Source organism: Cyprinodon variegatus, unplaced genomic scaffold, assembly GCF_000732505.1.
Source record: "Cyprinodon variegatus isolate N-32 unplaced genomic scaffold, C_variegatus-1.0 Scaffold147, whole genome shotgun sequence".
NCBI lineage: Eukaryota > Metazoa > Chordata > Actinopteri > Cyprinodontiformes > Cyprinodontidae > Cyprinodon > Cyprinodon variegatus.
In genome coordinates this window covers 881,371-887,626 of record NW_015150600.1, presented here as the reverse complement: position 1 = coordinate 887,626, position 6,256 = coordinate 881,371, and the positions used below count along the sequence as shown (strand labels likewise).

Genomic DNA, 6,256 nt, shown 5'->3' with positions numbered 1-6,256 from the left:
CTATCAATTTATCCATTTTTATAGATGGATGGATGGATGGATGGATGGATGGATGGATGGATGGATGGATGGATGGATGGATGGATGGATGGATGGAATATACTGTGTAGTGATTGTGGGATTAGGGTGCATAGGACATCCATAGTTAAAGGCAGGCCTTCCTCCAAATATAAGTAGTTAAAAGTCCTTTACAGCAGGAAATCTTGACACAAATTATTTAAGAGGTTCTTTTGTCTTCTTATAGTTATAAGAGAATTTGCTATTCGCCTGAAATCTGTGAAAGCAATATGTGTCAATACTCAACATAAATATATACGTATAGACTTATCAGTGTATATCTATAATGTTTTGTTTATGGTTTAGAAATGAACCAAAACAGGACTTTGGATATTGGAAGTATTGGTCTACAATGGCAAGATGTGTAATCATGACTTTATCGTTTCAAAACAATACATTTAGATGTGAATATGTTGGCTGTAAGCATTACATTCCTGTTGGGATCATCGTTTCCTCTGTTCATGATTTTCACCAAGTTATGATTACATTCATCATGACATTAAAGGGCTACATATGCTTGCTTTTCAAGGCATAGGATTACAAAGAAAGAACGCTAATGGGCAGTCATGCGGTCATGCGTGTTAGAAAGAGCCAAAGGCCATGATGGTCCAGTTCAACCTACAGAGCAGTGATGGGGAGGGTTTGCTTAATTTGAGGCTTTCACAGCCCTTTAAAGATAATTAAAATTCAGAGGCCTCAGCTGCATCGTGTTCTGGAGAGAAAGAACATATCTCAACAACTGGATCAAATGCATGAGAGCAACACTGGCCCAGAAGGGGCTCTGGCCTCAGTCACCCACTACTCCAGACTTGACTAAAGAAGACAGTTCTCTAAGAAATGACATAAAATGGTTGTAATCCTCAGACGCAAATGTGTCAAACCATTCCTTTTCAGTTTGATAACCTGTGAATGTGTGCTTGTGAGGGGGTGGTAATACCTTTTATTTGGCTCTATAAAAAGCAATTGTTGTTGCTCTGACTGTCAAGTGCCTCTCTTCTGTGCAGTCAGATATTCACATCGATGTGTGTCCCCTTTTTTTTCTCCTCCTCTGCAGGGCCCATTGAGATCGTTGAGCTCAGAGAGGAGTGGATGCCGGCTTCACACACTAATCGACCCGAGTTGATCAGGGAGGAAGAAGCCTGAGCTGAAGCCAAGCGTCAGCCTTCTAGGGCTTGAAAGTGCTAATGGCTCTGAACTGACAGGAGACAATATCCTCCTCTGAACATGAAACAACCTTTAGGTGGCAGCTGTGCAGTTGGAAATGACGTAACTATCAAAAACGAGGCAAAGCAAGAAGACCGGCCACTGCTAATGATGTGTTTGTTCATTGGATTAAAGGTCAGAATGCTGCCAAAACCCATCAAAAGTAATGGAGTAATTCTGGATAAAAAAGAACAAGACAAAGGATGAACTGATGTCAGTCAATGTTTGATTGATATCTGGAGATTTTTGCTCCGTTCAAACTGAGATGGAAATCAATAGCTCCACTCAACCGATGAAATTTGCCTTTTGAGAATGGTAAATGTGTGCAGATTGCCCCACAGGCCCGCCTTCATACGACAAGGATAAAATAGTATTTTAGAATATCCCAACCATGGACTGTTTCTGTTGCCACCAATGCTTGGAAATGAACAGTGGTCTGGTCACTGATCTATGTCTAGCTGTCAAAGTTCATTGTTGATGTATTTGCTCAACCGGTGCCATGCATCCACACATACTCCAGAGTTACAAAGCAGAAAGATTCAGTCCATGTGGGCAAACCTATAGCTTTAGGGGATTGCTGGGGAGGTGATAATTTGCATCAAATTTTATTTGTATACAAATAAACATATACATGTTTGATATCTATATATTTCAGGCATTTTTTTCTACAGAGACTTTTAACATGAAAAAAAAAGATATTTTTGTATTATGTTGGACAGAGGTTTATAGACTAAATATGACATTTCCTCACCTGGTTCTTTTTCCAGAAGGGCAAAAGTAGAAAATGCAGGAATGTGTATGGATAAATACTCATAATTAGTCTGTTTTGTTTGTTTTTAAGAAAAGGAAAAATAAAATGGAGAAGAAAAGCGTCATAGACCAAATAAATGCTGTGCTTTTGGTGAGGTTGAGGTGAATGAATGCATTACTTCACTTTGTTCTGCCATCATTGCATTGTTCTATGCATTTCTATGGAGGGGGGTGTCTACAGATGAATCCATGAGGCAGTTCTTTCAATATTTCAGAAATATTCTTCTCCCTTTCCTCTTAATGTATCAAATCTGGTTCATTTCTCACTCTCTAAATTAAAATCAGGTCATAATTGTAGGTGTTACTGATGAGTGTGGTACTTGGGAAACAATAATACAGTGCCTTGCAAAAGTATTCGCTTTTTTCAGATTGCCACCACAAACATCAGTGTATTTCAACTGAATTTTGTGTGACAGACAGGCTGCAATGATTTTGCATGTGGGAGGAAAATAACCTCTAGTTTTAAATGTTTTTGCATTGGAATTTATTGAGGTGCATCAGAATCAAGGGGAAAAAATATAATGAAAAACATAATTAGTTAATGATTATGGCTTCAACACGATAAAATGGAAAATGAAGAATGATGTGAATACTTTGGTAAGGTTCCGTGTAATAATTGGTAGTCTGCTGTTAAGCACAAGGCTTAAATTCAAAGCCCGATTAGAGAATCAAAATAAGAATACAAAAACAAGAATGGGGTGATTCAGAATCAACTCTGCTCCTCTCATTGGACAGAGAAACTGAATTCATGTTGATTTGAAAAGAAAGCTGTCAGTGAAGTTTTTCCTGTGTTAACAAACTCTTTGAAACTAACTTGTGAGAAGTAAACACTTTGCACTCAGCATTGGTGTGTGTGTGTACTTTACACCATCTGTATTGGACTTTTGGAACTGTGCTCCTCTAAACTAATCCCTTACAATGTCATGGCTCTGTGAACCGAGTGCCAAAAAGAGGAAATTAAACCGACTGCAAAGAACATTGCATTTAATCAAAATAACTAACAGAAAGGGGGGGGGGAAATGGTAGTGCAGGCAAATGGTTTCCTAAAAGAAGGGGGGGAAAGAAATCCAGTAAATGGCATCATCCACGGCATCTGTTGACTGCAGATTAGCGTGATGAGATAGCGGGCCGGCGATGCTAGGAGCCGTGAACTGTCTGCACAAGATATTTCAGCAAATTAATGGTAGCTTGTCACATTCAAAAAGACTAAATGACACAGAGCCTCAGCCAGCAATCTGAGAGCCATATTAACGAATGGCAGGGTCACAGAGGACTGCCTGAAGGACATGGAGGAGTCCTGAGAAGCTTTTTCAGTTCAAACCTGTGAACTGAAAACAATGTGCTGTAAAATTTGCCAAGGGGAGGGGATGCTCACTGCCTCAGTGCCCCTGAGCAAACCAAACAAAGAGGAATGTGCTTGTAGCTGAGTTGCACTGACGGTTTATCAAGTCGTTATAAATAAAAGAAGCATTTTTGGAGTACAGTATGATAATTTATTTAAATATCCAGTTTGGTCTGAGAAGCATAGAGTATGTTTGAAAAGGCTATATAGCTGCATAATTAATTAATTAAAAATGTAGAGGAAAAGAATGGCTCCGATATGCATTTTATGATTTGTTAAAAAATCAACTATGAGTGTCAATAATATTCAACCTTAAGGACCAATATATCATTATTATTATTCAAACATGCTAGTTTTGTTTTAGATCCTTATATTATTTACTTTGCACACAGAACGTAACTGCTACACAAAAATAACAAAACGGACATTCATCACATAGGTTGGCAGTGAGATGTTGGTCTAATGGAGGGCTGAGGGAGGTTTTGAGTCAATGCAGGTTTTGAATACAAAATCTATATAAAATAATACATAAAAAAGCACATATAAGACAAAAAATACAAGCTCTCTCCCTTGTCAAACCAACTTAAAACAAGTTTTAGCATGCTCAGTAGGTTTTAACCAATTCACATATTTTTGCATGTGACCAAAGATCTCTGTGAACCAGGCTAACAGATGTACCAATGATACTCTAAGGTGTATATAAGCAGAGCGGAACTTCCTAAACAACTTAATGGTGTGAAAGTTAATTGTTAATTTAATCAATCCCCTCAGGGAGCAGTGGGCTGCCATTGTGCGGCGGGGGTTAAGGGAAATTGTCAGGAACCCTGATTGGAGGCAGTGGGGATCGAACCGGGTACTTTCAAGCTTCTCATAGCCCACTAGGCCAACACTCCCACTTTTTTCTATATAAGGAAAAGCAGCTGATTGCATCAACTCATTGAATCAACACCAATCATGCTTATAGCAACAGTCCTTTAGCAACAGCTAAATGAAGGGGATTGTTAAAGACGATTAGGCTTAATTAGGATTTGGGTTATATTAGAATATTACACAGTGAAAAGCTTCAGAATTCATTCTTACAACTACTCTGAATCTAAAGGAAACAACAGTTTCTGCAGACATGCCCGTCGAGAGCGAGGGGGAGGGGTCAATTGTCTCAGGCCCAGGAGAGAGGGGGGTACAGGTGTAGAGTGGGGGCCCAAAAAGACTGTGTTGTTCTGGGCCCTCGGAAAGCTGTCAGCTGGCGTGTCTGTAGATATCAGCTTTATCTGGAAATGATTTCTTTTCCAACATTATCTTTATTAGTTTTTCAACAATTTTTCAATAATAGTCAGGACATAAGTGTGCTCTCACATCGAAGGAAAAGTCCAGGGTAGTTAAATTATTGTCCAGCGTTCGACTTGTCTTTCCGGAGTATTTTAGAGCAGCACCTATGACACACAGAGTACATGAGAAAATACAAACAAATAAAAAAAAGAACAAAAAACAAAACACAATGCCCCCAAGCCCAAACCCCCCTGAGAAGAAACAACAATTACAATAATAACGGTTTCTCTATTTTCCATAAATTAGCCCATATTATTTTAGTATTGTACGTGGTTCAGAAAATACAAACTTGAATATATAATCCAAAGTCGTCAAGTATACAAATGAAGATTATTTTAGGACACTGCAGGGGACCAACTACAACTATAACTCATCCCCGACACCCGTCATATCCATGTTTTCTATATATTCCATAACAGGACTCCAAATGTTTTGAAAAAGTGAAAGTTTCCCTTTTAAAATGAAAGTAATCTTTTCCATTGGTAATGTTGTGGATATTTCCTTAATCCAATTAATGCATTTTGGTTTGCTGGTACTCTTCCATGAGAGTGCTATGACTTATTTTGCCAGTAGTAGACATAAATCCAAGGCAGTAATAATATTTCTGGACATATGTCTGTCAGGATATAAACCTAGAATGAACAATTTGGGGTCAAAAACTAGTTTTATACCCAGTATAGTCTCCAGAGCTTGTTTAATCTCCCTCCAGAATAGTTTAACTTTCTTGCATTTCCAGATACAATGGAGGAATGTTCCCTTCTCCACATCTAGTACACAGGTCTGGGATGGCACCATTGTACTTATTAGGAAATTATTTCTTAGTTGAGAAACATAGAAACAAAATTCAGCCCTGTTTTGATTAGTTCTGGCCCCTGTTGGGAATGATGAGTGAACATATTTGAGATGACCTCAGGGGTCTAGATGGTTCATTAAGCTAACTTCAAATTATATTTGTTTCCAGTAGCATTCAGCATATAACTACAACATTGTAAAATATAACCTTTTGCAATGTGCATTGATTTAAGGACACTGGTAGCAGCATTTTGGATGAGGTACAGCTGCCTGATTGATTTTTTTCTCTAAAACCAAGAGCATAAAACTATGTTTTAGAATATTCTCTATATTGTTTCTGTAAAAGGAATCTCTGTCAGTTAAATTACAAAATGATGAACTGTCTTACTCAGGAACCAAATCTGTGTTTGCTCTTGTTATGTTGGGGTTTAGGTTTCTAACCCACATGCAGAACACCACGGAGTCAGAGTAAAAAGTTCAACTGTTTATTTAGAAAAGCACAAAGTTATTTGACAGATGCTGGAAACAGATCCGGGACTGGTCACACAGGGTTGTCTGCAGAGAGGGACAGTTTGGTTAGCCAGGAAGCTTATGATCTTGTATCTGAGATGATGTGCAGGTCTGTACCTATTCAGAGGTTCTGGCTGAGCGGCAGAGGGAGGGAACCAGAAGGGTCCAGAGACTGAGAGGCGGCAGAGGGCTAGGCAGCGACAGGGCTTGACTTCA

At 38.8% G+C, this 6,256-nt stretch overlaps 1 protein-coding gene across 3 annotated transcripts in view; it reads left to right on the top strand.

Annotated features, from left to right (window-relative positions):
- Window positions 1–2,893, top strand: part of prr16 (proline rich 16) — a 24,397-nt gene extending 21,504 nt beyond the window's left edge. For all 3 annotated transcript variants that reach the window (XM_015377110.1, XM_015377106.1, XM_015377107.1), the window contains one exon: window positions 1,112–2,893. The gene's annotated coding sequence lies outside the window, so the exon portion shown is untranslated. The remainder of the gene's footprint in view (window positions 1–1,111) is intronic.
- Window positions 2,894–6,256: the final 3,363 nt, after the last annotated feature.